Raw genomic sequence first — 17998 nt, 5'->3', positions numbered from 1 at the left:
ATTGAGACTGTTGCTAAGGAATTTACAGTTTTGGGAATGGCACTACCTTGGGACAAAGATTTTTGTTGATTGCAATGATGTTGTGTAAATATGCAAATGTCATACCTCAGATGTGTATGAAATCAGATTTCAAAGCGAGTGGTTTTGTTGGCAAGGTGCATGCACATCGGTACCATTTTTGGGGATGTTTTGGCTTAACAGCTACGCTTTCAAAACTAAAGATCACAAATCGCATAATGCATCTTTAAAGGAGCAGTGTAGAATCCAGCCTCAAATGTTTGTAAACAATGACACCACTTCCCTTACATGACCCCACGTCTCCTCTTCCTTTACTGAACGAGACTGAAATAGTTTTAGCTACTCCAGGGTGATTTGAGGGGGCGGTAGTACTTTGGATGCCTAAAGCGACTTTGAGGAGACTGCAAGTCAATTCCAACTGATAGAGGGACCGACGAGAGTTTGAATGGGGAATAAATCAGGTACTCTGAAAAAAATATTTGAAACAGAGTTAAAACATTAACTGAGGATGTACACATGGCCCCTTTTAAATAGCTGATTTAAGCTAGATTATTTGATGTGCCTTGTCTTGGTTGCATGTTCCTCAGTTTCACAGGATCTTACCACCAGAGGGCGCTCCTTCTCTGGATAATATGGAGCTGTGATCAACATGTATCAGGCTGATTTTCAGACAGGTAAGATGTTGATTCCGAATTTAATTTGCTTTGTTCGACAACCTTTCTTTTGCCATTTGGATTAAACTGTATTGTATAATATTTTGGGATTCATGTTTTTAGAAAATTTATAAATATTGGTGTATCTGTTGATAACTCAAATAAGCCAGGCCTTAATTGTCAGCGAAGTTTTAGTATTTCGTAGCTATTTAAGAAACTGACTTATCCTGCTCATTTGAGGAATTTGGCTCACACCTGACTTCCTCCCGTGCTGCCTAAGTTAAGAACTCCACTGTACACTGTAATCCTGTGTCTGTGCGCAGTGGTCTATTTAGGTCACTGGTACGGAGGGCTGTGCTCTACCAATGATCAAGTGATTGCTCTTACGTGCCATTGATTAGTGATGGCAGACAACTGGAGGTTGGGGTAACCTCTAGGCATGGCTGCGTGTTGGGAATGCATTTGTTTGGGCATGCCCATTTAGTATTTGAAGTTGCTGCAGATATTATTTTGGTCACAATTACAAAAAACTTTGTGTGGCATAGCACCCCATGCAGGTTGAAATGCCGATGGTAATAATAATGTCATTTATGTTGCTCTTTTCTTTACAGCGGTTTAAAAACAAGAACAATGAATGTGGAGTTCTGTCAGTTCTAGGTCTTGTTCAACAATTGACAGGGTTTTAGGTAATTTAAAAAGTCTAGTATGGGGGGGGGGGGGGGGTGTTGCTGTTACCGGTGGACAGAATAATCCATCTGACAGGCCCGGAGCTCCTTATCTCTATCCTATTCCATAAGTTGTCTGGATCATAAAGCACTGAGTGTTGCACCTACCTGCCTGATGCTTTGGCAGCTTGAAAGACCATGGCTCCATCTGTAGGTGGACAGTCAACCCGTGAGACGAGCTACATGGACTACTAAATGGACTGGTGCTACATGCCTTAAGTGTGTCATGTTGTGGTTCCTCTGCTCACAGTAGAACAGCAGTCAGTTTTGAGTGATTAGGATGTAGTTGCCTTATTAGACCGCTTGCTTGGTTAAGACCTGGCCTAATGGCCTTGCATTGCAAAAACTGTCTAGTGTGTAATGGTCTAATGACACCATGCTATAGCTGTAAGCAAAATACAAAGTCAGTAGATGGTTGTGATTATCCGAGCATTGTTTGGCTCTTAGGAAATAATTAAATCCATTTGTTTTACAACCACCCCTATCCAAAACAACACTTAACATAGATATCACTGTTTTTGCACCCGAGCATTTGACTTCGCAGCAAATTATGCTTTCATAATCTGGACCTTCTACTTTTCTTTTCTTTAAACGTGGCAATCACAGAGGACACATGCTAAAGCTGGTATATAAGGCTATGTGCATTATATATATGTACATTATCTTTTCCCTGCCATTGCCCAAAAATAACATTCTCATTAAAGATGCATTACAGAAACTTAAGCACAGCAAATTTGTATTGTGTTACTAATTGGATTCCTAATGTATCATATGAATTGCATGCAAAATAAAGGTTGTAACATAATAAAATAGATTATCTAGTACATAATTGGATGACAGTGTCCTCCTGACAATGTAAATAAACAACAGTTTACAAAGATGTTTAGACTATTTCACCAGGACAAAGGTAAAAGAAAAAAAGAAAAATTATTCCAAAATGTTTTTAAGCTTTTTTTTGTAAGCATCTGCATGGTAAAAGCTACCAACTGATAGTGGTTAATAGGCCTAGCTTGGTCATGACTATCTCAGTTTTATATGGTACAAGTCCAAGGGTGTGGGTCAAGCATGAATCAAAAGCATGAACAATTGTACCAGCCAATGCAAAACAAGCCCTGGTTGGTTGGAATATGCAGCTCCTCGTGTGATCATTTTATGCATGTTGAAATGGGCAGAAATATATCATTCTCATTTAAATGCGTATAAAAGTAGAGGGAGCAATGGCTAATGTATTGATCAAGTCTGGCAATTCCACAAGACTGGAAAAAATCCAATCTTCGTAAGATTCTGCAAAACACTTAAAACTTTTCAGGGTACTGCTTAGCTACCCAGGTTGGTCGCTTTAATAATGGATACTGTAAACCCTGCACGATATTAAGGATATTCCAGAAGACGCAAGAAAATGTACCATGTGTGGGGATGTACGGAGCGAGACAGGATCGATGCTTCATTAATCAGCATTGCTGCCTGCTTCCATTCCACCCCCATCCAACAAGTAGCCGCATGCTTTGCTCAACCTCGATAGTCTTGAATCCACACCCTTGGGAGGTAATATCACAGTGTATTTACCATTCATTTAAAGCACAGGAGGCACCAGACGAGAAGAGCAGGACTAACATAGCCCTCAAGTAAGTGCAGAATATGATCTGTGTTCTGCCCCTGCAGTTCAAGTGTTCATAGAGAGAATGTTAGCTTTCTGTGTGTGATCCACTGTCCTCAGGCTTGAGAGACTGAACAACTCCCTCTGTGGAAAGCATCTTATTTAAAGACAAAACAAAATGTTTGGTTGAAAGACTGCACACGCACTCACATGAACGCCTACACAATTTCACTTTAAGAATCAGAATAGACCTTGCAATCAATCTCAGTGCTTTTATTTGGCAATATGTCTCTTAGTCAAGGGTAGGAATCTGAGAGGTAAAGCATGTCCTAAATGGGCAACTTCGACCCAAGACTAATACAGAGAGGGTTTTCTTCTCGTGCTGGTGCATCACATTTGCATATCCGTTGTAGATTTATGAATGGTCCCCTCTGTGTTGTATTGATGATCTAGCGGCTTGTTTCATTGATGGAATGTGATGTACTGTTTATTTAAGGTTGTTACATTACTTCAGTATCAAAATAATGAAGCAATATATCAGTGAGGCTCGTTGATGCGTCTTGACATCAGCTATAACTTATCTACCTCACAAAAACCATATTCCAGTTTGGTCAGGCTGATTTAGCTGGTGTGTTGTGCGTTGGTGAAATCAGTTTAACAGACTTCAATCTGCATTAAAAAAAATCCCAAGGGCTTTATTCTGTATAAGTAAATAATCAGTGCACCATTATTCCTTATCATTAATGTGTTAAAGCAGTGCTGTTATTTTTGCTTCCTCTACTCTTGTCCTCTTCTCCTTGAAAACCATTGAGGGAGAGGGTCAGAAGGTAGGGCCTTGGTCCAATGGTTTCTGTGAAGGAGGGAGGACTAAAGGCCATTTGTAGTAAGGTTGCATGCTATCCATCAAGAGGCAAACAATGCACAGCTGTTAATGTGATTGTTTTTCTAGTCCTATGCTGATATTTGGTCTCACAAAATCTAAACAAAACATTTTTGTGTCCAAAGTACCCTTTGGGAAATGTACATATGGGAACCAATTATGTTATGTTTTGATTTTCACACAACTTAAATCAAGAAGCAGTCCATCCCTAGCTAGTGATAGAACAAAATATTTGATCCCCTGCTGATTTTGTACATTTGCCCACTGACACAAGAAATGTTCAGTCTATAATTTCAATGGTAGGTTTATTTGAACAGTGATCGAATAACAAAAGAATCCAGAAAAACGCATGTCAAAAAAGTTTTTTTAATTGATTTGCATTTTAATGAGTGAAATAAGTATTCAACCCCTCTCAATCAGATTTCTGGCTCCTAGGTGTCTTTTATACAGGTAACAAACTGGGATTAGGAGCACTCTCTTAAAGGGAGTTCTCCTAATCTCAGCTTGTTACCTGTATAAAAGACACCTGTCCACAGAAGCAATCAATCAATCACCACCATGGCCAAGACCAAGGAGGTGCCCAAGGTTGTCAGAGACAAGATTTTAGACCTACACAAGGCAGGAATGGGCTACAAGACCATCACCAAGCAGCTTGGTGAGAAGGTGACAACAGTTAGTGCGATTATTCGCAAATGGAAGAAACACAAAAGAACTGTCAATCTCCCTATGTCTGGGGCTTCATGCAAGATCTCACCTCATGGAGTTGAAATTATCAGAACTACACGGGAGGATCTTGTCAATGATCTCAAGGCAGCTGGGACCATAGTCACCCAGAAAACAATTGGTAACACACTATACCAGGGCAGAAATCCTGCAGCGCCCGCAACATCCCCCTGCTCAAGAAAACACATGGCCCGTCTGAAATTTGGCCCGTCTGAAATTTGCCAATGAACATCTGAATGATTCAGAGGAGAATTGGGTGAAAGTGTTGTGATCAGATGAGACCAAAATCGAGCTCTTTGGCACCAACTCAACTTGCAGTTTTTGGAGGATGAGGAATGCTGCCTATGACCCCAAGAAACACACGGCCAAGGCCGCAAAGGAGTGGCTCAAGAAGAAGCACATTAAAGTCCTGGAGTGGCCTAGCCTGTCTCCAGACCTTAATCCCATAGAAAATCTGTGGAGGAAGCTGAAGGTTCGAGCTACCAAACATCAGCCTCGAAACCTTAATGAGTTGGAGAAGATCTGCAAAGAGTAGTGGGACAAAATCCTTCCTGTCTCTCACTGTTCAAATAAACCTACCATTACAATTATAGAGTGATCATTTCTTTGTCAGTGGGCTAACATACAAAATCAGCAGGGGATCAAAGCATTTTTTTCCCTCACTATAAGTGTAGCTAATAATGTTAGGGATGGGCTAGGCTAGCTGCTAAGCTAGACTGGCTAGCTAAATCTGCATTGTCTAACACGAAAAACATTAAATTAACAGGTTTAATTTCCCTATTTCATATATGAAAGGTATAGCCCTAGGCATTGCAGCAAATATAAAATTAAATCTCTTCTACCAAAGCCAGCTCACTACTGTTGATAAGTTGTTGCTAGCTAATGTTAAAATTAGATTTCACAAAGCCAACTTTCTGCTGTTGCCATGATGCTTGCTGTGCAGTAGCATTTCTGTAGGCTTTAGAATATTATACTACATTATACTAAATTAAATGTTTAGGGATGTTTTGAAGTATTTATTTGGCTGTCTGCTGACTGAAGTATATAGCTAGTGCAAGCAACTAGAAAAGCAAAGAAATGTCAGAAATGAAACTTGAACCGAGCCTTGATTATACTTCAGCACTAAAAGTGGAAAATGTGGTCTTACATGTTAAAAAATATATCCCTTTTAAAGGCACAATGTTTTTTGTACAGGCTTAGTGCCTGTACACTACTTTTGCCAGACCACATAAGTGGAGCCGGCCAAGAAGAGGGAATGTCTCTTACTGAGTGAGAGCCAGACTTCCCTACCGCTTGTTAAATAGCTTGGTGATTAGAGATGCGGACTGCCAAACAAGAGGTTTGAATCTTGTCATAGTCTTAACAAATTATGATTTGTTCCAGAAACAGAAACTTTGCTGGCTATAACATTCAGTAGCTATGTTATAGTAATCCTAAACTAAAACTGTTTACAGTTATACAGCGACTATTTCTGGTGGATTTTCAGTATACTCATCCCTGCATGCTTTTTGGGGTAATATAGGCTAGATCACAACCTCTTGGGCAGTTAAAGAGTAGGGGTTTCCATGATTCTCTTGTCTTTTCTGACAGGTTCATCCTAGCATTGGAATGTGAGGATTGAGATACCGGGGTGTTGAAGTTCATGCAGTCCCCCTGGAGACAGCTGAGCTAGAGAATTGTAAAAATCTGACTATTTTAATTCCATTGAATTTCGTATTTTTATTTTCACTGTAAAGCACATTGAATTGCTTCAATGTATGAATTGTGCTATATAAATAAACTTGCTTGCTTGCTTTTCATTTTATGAAAAAGTCAGTTATCACCTATATTGACAGTTATTGTATCAATGTCATTCATGAATGAAAGAAAAACGAACTTTTTTGTGCCATGAAATGAAATAGCTTTGGCAGTGTTCAACTTCAGTCTCACTAGCAATTGCTCAATTATTATGACTATTCCAATTAGTATGTTAGTAGATACTAGTAAGCCTATTACTGGTGACTAAGCTGTTAAAATATCCAGTGGCAAAAGCCATACAGTTCATAGACACCATTAACACAATGTTTAATGGTGTCTAGCGAAATATTCAAACGCAGCATGATGTTAATTCATGATAAAATGATACTGTCAAGATGCTATACCGACACTCGTCAAACATATATAGCTCCGTGGTGTAGTGGTTAAAGACACATCCCTGTTTTGTTGCTAATAAAAGTCCATATTCAAAAGTTTTGACATAAATACTTTAGCGATTAATATATGGGTTGATTTAATATATTTCCCAATTCGTAAAAAGACATGTTCATTGATTTAAAAATATTGCAATTTATTGCAATTGTGATCCCTAAATTCTAAACATGACAGTATTTCATACATACTAATACATCATTTCCTAGGTAGCAACCTCCCATAGATCGGTTGGTTCTGCTCAATGGTGCCAATATGAAAAAAAAAGATTGTTAACTAGATTGACTTCAGTTTAAAACACCCAATATTACTCTCGGATTGGTATAGTCCAGATCTCTAATATTTGGTAAAATCATTTGATTGATACCTGGTGCTAAGTAGGTAATAATTCTGATTTGAATTAATATGACCCTTTTCTGTAAAGATAGCAAGCCCAGCTGAACAGTTATTGTCTGCCTTGTGAATGCAAAAGGGTATTTTATGTACAACCCCAGCTTGTTTTGACAGGTTTGTTTATTCTTTTGACGTCTAAGGAAGCTGGTGGACCATGACGTGAACACATAATCAAAGTGACATTGAACTACCGCTGAACTAACCTCAGTGCCCCAGGATTTCACCAAATTACTCTGAAAAAGCATCATGTTGAATAATGCCTGTAGCGCCGTGCTTACTGAAGGAACAGTAAAATTGCAGCAATGCGTCATACATGCTGAACAGTGCAGACTTTGTTTGTGCAGTTTGCACAATACTTACTGACATGGGCCTTTCTGCTTATGATCTCCAAAGATCAGCATAATTTCTCTTTCAAATGGAAATGTATTGCTCCATAACATTTAATGTTGTGTTGGCTCCAACACTGTCCAGCTGTGCCCAAAGAGAAATTTAGTTTAGTTTTTGCTTGATATTATGATGCTCCATTGTTGTTCAATTCTATTGAATTTGTAATGTAATTGTCCTGCCCCCATGTTTGAGGAATCTAGAAGGTGAGAATGTAACCAAACTGCCACTCAAAACATTAAGACTCTGTTAAGGGTTTATAAACTGACTTAAATACAGTGCTTTGCACAAAGTATCCAAACCCCTGACCAATTCCCTCATGTTACTTAATTACATTGAATTGTTATTCTGTTTAATATTTTATTTTAAAACACTGAACCTCAAAATTAGTTACAGTGACAAAATAGAAAAAATGAAATATGATCCTTGCAAGTATTCAACCACCAAACACTTATTTGCTAGTGCCTCCTCCTGCTGGGATTGTAGCCTTGTGCTTTGTTTTTTAAATATGCACCAGCTTTGCAGTGTTTGTGATATTCTTGGTGGCATGTTTGCTCCAGGTTGTTCAGGTCAGAACATACATTTTGTCAGAACCCTGAGGTTAGCACACTCCGGCATCTTTACTGACCTTCCATCTATACCAGGACCCTTTCCCAGCTCAGTGAATACTTGCCAGTAACTGTGAGAAGTTACTACTTCCAGCATTGTCTTTCAGTTTCCCATCCAGAAACAACCCGGACTGACCCTGTCCAAGACAGACTCTGCTCTGCTTTAGAGCCGCGCCAGCAGTGGGATGCGGAGTACTACATAGGGTTAATGGGGACTATTTGACATCCCATCACTCCCTGCCCTGATGTCTGTCTAGGATGTAACGGAGCCTTCTACAGCTGTATGCCTGCCTCTATTCCTCCCTGCCCTGATGTCTGTCTGGGATGTAACAGAGCCTTCTGCAGCTGAATGCCTGCCTCTATTCCTCCCTGCCCTGATGTCTGTCTGGGATGTAACAGAGCCTTCTGCAGCTGAATGCCTGCCTTAATTCCTCCCTGTCCTGATGTCTGTCTGGGTTGTAACAGAGCCTTCTGCAGCTATATGCCTGCCTCCATACAACATTACCCCCCCCCCATATCCATCCTAATTGGATTCTGGATTTCCGTGATTTTGAGTCCTTTGAATCCAGTCCAAAAACACTGCAAAACCGAATGTGGAAAAAGAGCAGGATGTACTTATTAAAGAGTAATGAAGGATTTTACTTTGGTGGAGGGCATCTTTTCAACAATGGATGCATGACACAGTTCTTAACCCAACAACCCTACCATTGTCTCTTTAAAACGCTGCATGTGTGTTACTTGAAACCGAGTTCGAGTTGTGTAATTGTTTTAACTCAAAGTTTAAATGGATGGTAAGCAAATTTAATAATGTATTTTCTAATCATCCATGGCCTACATTGCTGTGTTGTTGTAGCATGTTGAAATATGGTTGGATTAGGGTAACATTTCGCAAAGACTACAGCTGAGTTACAGATGAGTGTATACAGGTCTGGAAATAATTGGACACTGCCACAAGTTTTGTTATTTTGTCTGTTTACCAACATACACCATGCAGTGGTTTCCGGAGCTGTATATTCAAGTTACAGTTAAATAATGAATATGGGCTTCAAATGCTGTCTCAGCTTTCATTTGAGGGTATTCACATCCAAACTGGTGGAAGTGTTTAGCAATTACAGCTCTTTTATATGTAGCCCCCTCTTTTTCATGGGACCAAAAGTAATTGGACAATTGACAGAAAAGCTTGTTTCATGGACCGGTGTGGGCTATGTTATTTCTTCATAAAGCAGGTAAAAGGTCTGGAGTTGATTCCAGGTGTGGCAGTCTCATTTGGAAGCTGTTGCTGTGAACCCACAACATACGGTCAAAGGAGCACTCAATTAGGTTAACAGGCCCTCCAGAGAAAGCAGGAACATTAGGAGTTGCCAAATCAACAGTTTGGTAATTGTGAGAAAAAAAGAATGGACTGGTGAGCTCTGCAACACAGACAGCAGTGGTGGATGATCGTAGGATCCTTTCCATGGTAATGAAAAACCCATTGACAATATCCAGCCAAGTGAAGAACACTCTCCAGGAGGTAAGCATATCATTATCAAAGTCTACCATGAAGAGAAGACTTTACGAGAGTAAATACAGAGGGTTTACCACAAGGTGCAAACCGTTCTTAAGCCTCAAGAATAGAAAGGCCTGATTTAGACTTACCCAAAAAACCTCAAAAAAAGCCAGCCCAGTTTTGGAACAGCATTCTTTGGACAGATGAAACAAAGATCAACCTGTACCTGAATGATGGGAAGAAAAAAGTATGGAGAAGACTTGGAATGGCTCATGATCTGAAGCATACCACATCATTCCATTGGAAGCCATGCATGGCCATGCCAGCACACTGCCACAGTGGAGGGAGTCAGATGGCATGGCCATGCATGGCTTCCAATGGCACTGGGTCTCTGATTTATTCATGATGGGACAGAAGCAGACGGATGAATTCTGAAGTGTATGGGGATATATTGTCTGCTCAGATTCAGCCAAATTCAGTGAAGTTGATTGGACGGCGCTTCACTTTACAGATGGACTAAGACCCAAAACATACTGCGAATGCAACCCAGGAGTTTTAAAGCATCCATCCATCCATCATCTTCCGCTTATCCGGGGCCGGGTCGCGGGGGCAGCAGTCTAAGCAGGGATGCCCAGACTTCCCTCTCCCCAGACACTTCCTCTAGCTCTTCCGGGGGGACACCGAGGCGTTCCCAGGCCAGCCGGGAGACATAGTCCCTCCAGCGTGTCCTAGGTCTTCCCCGGGGTCTCCTCCCGGTGGGACGGGACCGGAACACCTTCCCAGGAAGGCGTTCCGGAGGCATCCGAAACAGATGCCCAAGCCACCTCAGCTGACCCCTCTCGATGTGGAGGAGCAGCGGCTCTACTCTGAGCTCCTCCCGGGTGACCGAGCTTCTCACCCTCTAAGGGATCGCCCGGCCACCCTGCGGAGAAAGCTCATTTCGGCCGCCTGTATCCGGGATCTTGTCCTTTCGGTCATGACCCAAAGCTCATGACCATAGGTGAGAGTAGGAACGTAGATTGACTGGTAAATCGAGAGCTTCGCCTTGCGGCTCAGCTCTTTCTTCACCACGACAGACCGATACATCGACTGCATTACTGCAGAAGCTGCACCGATCCGTCTGTCAATCTCCCGTTCCATCCTTCCCTCACTCGTGAACAAGACCCCTAGATACTTAAACTCCTCCACTTGAGGCAGGCACTCTCCACCAACCTGAAGTGGGCAAGCCACCCTTTTCCGACTGAGGACCATGGCCTCGGATTTGGAGGTACTGATTTTCATCCCCACCGCTTCACACTCGGCTGCAAACCGTCCCAGTACATGCTGAAGGTCCTGGTTAGAAGGGGCCAACACGACAACATCATCTGCAAAGAGCAGAGACGAAATTGTGTGGTCCCCAAACCTGACACCCTCCGGCCCCTGGCTGCGCCTAGAAATTCTGTCCATAAAAATTATGAACAGAACCGGTGACAAAGGGCAGCCCTGCCGGAGTCCAACATGCACTGGGAACAAGTCTGACTTACTGCCGGCAATGCGGACCAAGCTCCTGCTTCGGTTGTACAGGGACCTGACAGCCCTTAGCAAAGGACCCAGGACCCCATATTCCCGAAGCACCCTCCACAAGATGCCGCGAGGGACACAGTCGAATGCCTCCTCCAAATCCACAAAACACATGTGGATTGGTTGGGCAAACTCCCATGAACTCTCCAACACCCCGTAGAGGGTATAGAGCTGGTCCAGTGTTCCACGGCCCGGACGAAAACCACACTGTTCCTCCTGAATCCGAGGTTCTACTATCGGCCGTATTCTCCTCTCCAGAACCCTGGCATAGACTTTCCCGGGGAGGCTGAGAAGTGTGATCCCCCTATAGTTGGAACACACCCTCTGGTCCCCCTTCTTAAAAAGAGGGACCACCACCCCGGTCTGCCATCCCAGAGGCACTGTCCCCGACCGCCACGCGATGTTGCACAGGCGTGTCAACCAAGACAGCCCCACAACATCCAGAGACTTGAGGTACTCAGGGCGGATCTCATCCATCCCCGGTGCCTTGCCACCGAGAAGTTTCTTAACCACCTCTGTGACTTCAGCCCGGGTGATGGACGAGTCCACCTCTGAGCCCTCATCCTCTGCTTCCTCAATGGAAGACGTGACAACGGGATTGAGGAGATCCTCGAAGTACTCCTTCCACCGCCCGACGACATCCTCAGTTGAGGTCAATAGCTGCCCACCTCTACTGTAAACAGCGTTGGTAGGGCACTGTTTCCCTCTCCTGAGGCGCTGGATGGTTTGCCAGAATCTCTTCGAGGCCAGCCGATAGTCCTTCTCCATGGCCTCACCGAACTCCTCCCAGGCACGAGTTTTTGCCTCCACAACCACCCGGGCTGCAGTCCACTTGGCCTGTCGGTACCCGTCAGCTGCCTCAGGAGTCCCACAAGCCAACCAGGCCTGATAGGACTCCTTCTTCAGCTTGACGGCGTCCCTTACTTCCGGTGTCCACCACCAGGTTCGGGGAATGCCGTCTCGACAGGCACCGGAGACCTTACGGCCACAGCTCCGAGCGGCCGCTTCGACAATGGCGGTGGAGAACATGGTCCACTCGGACTCAATATCTCCAGCCTCCCTCGGGATCCAGTCGAAGCTCTGCCGGAGGTGGGAGTTAAAGATCTCTCTGACAGGAGACTCGGCCAGACGTTCCCAGCAGACCCTTACAGTACGCTTGGGCCTGCCGATCCAACTCACCACCAGGTGGTGATCAGTTGACAGCTCCGCCCCTCTCTTCACCCGAGTGTCCAAGACATACGGCCGCAGGTCAGATGAGACGACAACAAAGTCGATCATTGACCTGCGGCCTAGGGTGTCCTGGTGCCACGTGCACTGATGGACACCCTTATGCTTGAACATGGTGTTCGTTATGGACAAACTGTGACTAGCACAGAAGTCCAATAACTGAACACCACTCGGGTTCAGATCAGGGGGGCCGTTCCTCCCAATCACGCCCCTCCAGGTGTCACTGTCATTGCCCAGGTAGGCGTTGAAGTCCCCCAGTAGAACGATAGAGTCCCCAGTCGGAGCACTTTCCAGCACCCCTCCCAGAGACTCCAAGAAGGTCGGGTACTCTGCACTGCCGTTCGGCCCGTAGGCACAAACAACAGTGAGAGACCTATCCCCGACCCGTAGGCGCAGGGAAACGACCCTCTCGTTCACCGGGGTAAACTCAAACACATGGCGGCAGAGCTGGGGAGCTATAAGCAAACCCACACCAGCCCGCCGCCTCTCACCATGGGCAACTCCAGAGTGGTGAAGAGTCCATCCCCTCTCAAGGAGTGTGGTTCCAGAGCCCAAGCCGTGCGTAGAGGTGATCCCGACTACCTCTAATCGGAACCTCTCAACCTCACGCACTAACTCAGGCTCCTTCCCCGCCAGCGAGGTGACATTCCACGTCCTTAGAGCCAGTTTCCGTGTCCAGAGATCGGGTTGTCTAGGCCCCTGCCTTCGACTGCCGCCCGATCCTCTTCGCACCGGCCCCTTATGGTCCCTCCTGTGGGTGGTGAGCCCATGGGAAGGCGGCCCCACGTCGCCCGTTCGGGCTGAGCCCAGCCGGGCCCCATGGGGGAAGGCCCGGCCACCAGGCGCTCGCATACGAGCCCCAACCCCGGGCCTGGCTCCAGGGTGGGGCCCCGGCTGTGCCAAACCGGGCTACGTCACGGTACTCAAAATCTTATACATCATTAAGGGGGTTTTAAAGCAAAGAAGTGGAATATTCAGCAATGGCCGAGTCTGTCCCCTGATCTCAACTCGATTGAGCATGCATTTCCCTTGCTGAAAACAGAATTTAAGACAAAACTTAAGGCAGAAAGACCCACGAAAACAACAGTTAAGGCCTGGCAAAGCATCACAAAGAAGGAAACCCAGAATTAGATATCCATGCATTCCAGACTTCATGCAGTCTTTGCCTGCAAAGGATTCTCAACAAATTTTATTTATGATTGTTAGTTTGTCCAATTACATCTGTTTGTGTGAAAATGTTTGCAATTCCTAAACGTTTTGTACAATATTTTTGTTCAACCCCTTGAATTAAAGCTGAAAGTCTGCATTTCAATTGCATCTCGTTTGTTTAAAATCCACTTTGGTGGCATACAGAGCCAAAATTATGAAATTTGTCAGCGTCCAGTTATTTCTGGACAAGAGTGAACATTGTGACCACCTTGCCCTACCAACTGAACTGGATCTACATTGGGCTAAATCTGTGTTGATCACATTTAATTTCAGTTAAAAAGGGAGTTCAGTGTTAGTACTGGAACAAAAAATTAGGACATTGAAAGCCAAACATTAGCACAAAAAACATTTAAAAAATAATCTCTTATCTATTTAAGTAGGTCAGCTCTTATAAAAGACTGGCCAATTGAATATCCCATAGAGATTCAATGTTTTCCAGAGAGTATTTTTCCTGGAACATAGACAGATGCCTGTTATTTTGCCCTGGATATTTATTAAGACATCACTCCTTACCCCCACCAGACTTGTTCACCTCGCTAGCCAGTCTGATGTTTTAACCTCCACTCTCATCCAAACAACACAACTCCCAAGCCAGCTGTGTTTTTCGTTCGAATACGAGGGTAGGGGGATGGGAGTGGGAATAAAGAAAAGATTAAAAGGATTTAGCAAAGGAACAATTGACAAAGCACCTGGTTTTACCCCAGGGTAATCTCTCTAAAACATGACCCTGGCTCATCTCATCTCTCGTCCAATAGCCCTCTCCTCCCTGACTAAACTACGGGTCATGGCAGAGACTAAAGCTTGTGGGTCTGTGAGAACAGCGGAAAGAATTGAGACGGAGCTTATGCCTGATGTCTGTCTCCTGAAATATACTGACCAACGCTTGCTGTAGTGTTTGTTCATTGTCAGTAGGGCGATTCATAGAATAAACATTGGAGTTGTCTTTGTAATTAATATGTATTTCTGTGTGAGATCATTAACTATGGCATTCTTGATATCTATACTAAGCATTTGTGATTGTAGTGGTGGTGACGAATTTTATCCTTTAGAGAATGTCAATAATTAATAATTATCCACTTCATTAGACTGATTTTCACCCACTGATTGGGATACTCCTTATGCGTGAGAGCTGTGATATTTTAATGAAGGATCCAACATTAATCAACGACTTTGATAAAGACTGGGAGACATGCAGGTGGTCTGCTGAAGAGCTGTACATGTGACTTGTGCCAGAAAAGTATTACCACAATCAGATTTGCATGTGATGCCCAGCTTTCTAATGCAATATATCTGACTGAAATGTATGGCTAATGTTGCCATCTTAACATTTTAGAAAGGATTTCAGATAATCCTATGCAATCCCAATACATTCCTTTGCCCTTACGTTTCTGAAGTATGCCTCCAGATTAAACTCTAATCTGAAGACGTTAGGGACTTCTGTGTGAAGATTTAAACAAAGCAATGTAGTGATTAAGTAAAATAAATACATCTAATTTATTTGATAACGCTTTTTATATCAGTCGTTGTCACAAAGTGCTTGTACAGATACCTAAAACATGATATCTTGCCAAATTATGAGCATCTCTCCGTCTGTAGTCACTCCTTTGTTGTCTAGCTCGGTCATTGAAGTAGCCTCTCTCTCTCTTCCATATCCTTTGAGAAAGTCACCATTTGTATTGAACAAAACACAAACAAGGAGACAGTTAAATTGATTCCCATGCTCCCATCACAGTATCTAATGAAAAAACTAATGAAATGAAATCCCCATGTGTTTCTTCCATCTCCAACACAATTATCACCTTCACTGCAGTTGTTCTGGGCTGATGTAAAATATGTAGGATCTAACTTCATTAAAAATAGTTGTTTTTATTAATTTAGCTGTAAGATGGATGAGAAACATCTCAATTGTCACATTAGTAGTCATTTCTACTACATCTGCTTCCCATTTTTCCTAAGATTAATAATGCTAATTATTGACTACATGAATACCGTTTTGAAATTCATGTTATGTTCCTCAAAATCAGTTTGAAAATTCTGGCCTTTACCATTTTCAACAAATGAAAAGCTGGAGGAGGGACTATTATACTTAGACTATAGCTCTGTAAATTGAACACATTACCCTTACTTAAATAGATGAAATTTGTTGATGGCTCTGTCATAGGAGGACTTAAATATGTCTTTGGTAGCGATAGTTTCTTTCAGATAGAGCTGTATGTTGATAACGGGTGGCCCCATTCCAGGAATTTTTCAGCTGTGTCCTATATCTCTTAGGAGTTTAGGATTATGTTTTTTTTTGTGAATAAACTAACTGATCTAGGTCATAGGAAGATTCTTTTGTGAGCTTTCGTCTTAACCCAGGGTTCTGTTGATTGCCTTACCCATTGCCTGATAGGTCAATAGCCTTATGATAGGTCTTACGCTGCTATACTATTGTTCTGGGGGATTGGGTCAGTTCTCCTTCCCCACAAAGTTCTCCTTCTCCACTATAAATTGTTGTTGATATGATGAATGCATTTTCTGAATTTTCCCAGTCTTCTCCCTTTACTTTAGGAGGACATGAGGTCCTGGTCCACACCTGCGGAGTACCTGGTTTGGGGGCCCCGTTGCTGTCCCTGTCATTGTCCATCTGGTCATTCTTCTAACCTAGTCTAATTTTAAATAGACTCTGGATTTAGCCCAGATACATTTATTAATTATTCCAATTGGACTCTTAATATCTCACCCGGCACAACCAGAAGAGGACTGGTCACCACTCTGAGCCTGGGTCCTCTCTAAGTTTCTTCCTAAAATTCGGCCTTCTTAGGGAGTTTTTCCTAGCCGCTGAAATTCAACACTACTGTTGTTTGCTCCTTGGGGTTTAAGGCCGGGTGTCTCTGTAAAAGCACTATGTGACAACTGCTGTTGTAAAAAGGGCTTTATAAATACATTTGATTGATTGATTGATTGATTGACAACACAACTGATGGTCCCAACCCCATTAATAAGGGAAACAATTCCACTAATTAACCCTGACAAGGCACACCTGTGAAGTGAAACCCATTTCAGGTGACTACCTCATGAAGCTCTTTGAGAGAACACCAAGGGTTTGCCGCGCTATCAAAAAAGCAAAGGGTGGCTACTTTGAGGAATCTAAAATAGAAGAAATGTTTTCAGTTATTTCACACTTTTTTGTTAAGTACATAATTCCATGTGTTCATTCATAGTTTTGATGCCTTCAGTGAGAATCTACAATGTAAATAATCATGAAAATAAAGAAAACGCATTGAATGAGAAGGTGTGTCCAAACTTTTGGCCTGTACTGTACATGTTTTTGTATTATAAATGGTAAAAATGTTGATCGCCGCCAGTCACCTTTCACTCTTTGCGTGGGACACTTTCCCCACAGATACTCCCTGGTTTAAATATGATTGTGTCGCTCATGTATGTTTTATACACCGGAGTGCTGATGTTGGAGGTCAAAGTGCATTTCCTTTTGTTGGCAGGTAGCAGAGTTTAATAATGGGCATTCTAAGTTGAGTGTACTTGTTATTACTTAAGTTGTGGGCTCCGCCTAGCTTCTTAAAATGTATGCATTAACTGTAAGTAGCTCCAGAAAAGAGCATCTGCTAAATGACTAAACTGTGAACTGCAAGTCTATTCACTGGCCGGCTCATTTGGTCCTCAAACTTATTTTTGTTTAAAATCCAAATAAAAAAAGCATATAACCATTCTAAAGGCAAAATTGCAGGCTTGAATTATGTTAGAGCATGAAATGCACATTCGAACATGTTATATCTTGTCTTTTTATTGTTTCTGCAGTGTGGATGTACCATATTTAGTAAATATTAAGGAAATCATGAAGCCAAATGAACATTTCCCCAATTTGATTCGGTTCCCAAAGTTCACCAAAAACAGCTGTTCATTCGATATGCCTCGTAGAGATATTTTTCGTATTTAGTAAAGGGAGGGTAACCGATTGCTTCCTATAGTTGTAATCATACTTACCCCAAATGATTGAATATTAGACTGCCTGCCCCAGAGCACATTTTCTCAGCAATAGCTCTTTTGATCAGCAGTGTCTGGATGGCTCAGCTACATTGTTAGTATGCTACTGTACATGGAAATCCACAAAAGACTATTGCTATGGAACGCTGTTCTGTTTTTTGGTCTTAGTCCAATAACATTATTTGACATGTCAACTAAGCCTTTAATATGATGTTCTGCACTTTCCACCTTTTAACGTAGCTTTAAAAAAATCCCACTAGCCTGCTGACCTCCATCTACTTCTTAATACAAAAAAAATGAATGTATGGTTTTTAATCGAAGCCTTCCACAATTTGCTCGCCCCCTAACATCCTTGCCCTGG

The 17998-nt window shown here is 42.7% G+C and overlaps 1 long non-coding RNA gene across 1 annotated transcript; it reads left to right on the top strand.

Annotated features, from left to right (window-relative positions):
* Positions 1-327: 327 nt before the first annotated feature.
* LOC117595363 lies at positions 328-1363 on the top strand. The gene is made up of 3 exons (XR_004576565.1): positions 328-479; positions 606-692; positions 1283-1363. It is a non-coding gene; the product is annotated as an uncharacterized LOC117595363 (long non-coding RNA).
* The last annotated feature ends 16635 nt before the right edge of the window (positions 1364-17998 follow it).

The sequence above is a fragment of the Esox lucius genome, chromosome 12, assembly GCF_011004845.1.
Source record: "Esox lucius isolate fEsoLuc1 chromosome 12, fEsoLuc1.pri, whole genome shotgun sequence".
Lineage (NCBI taxonomy): Eukaryota > Metazoa > Chordata > Actinopteri > Esociformes > Esocidae > Esox > Esox lucius.
Note: the sequence above shows the minus strand (reverse complement) of the source record. Positions and strands in the feature narration are given on the sequence as shown.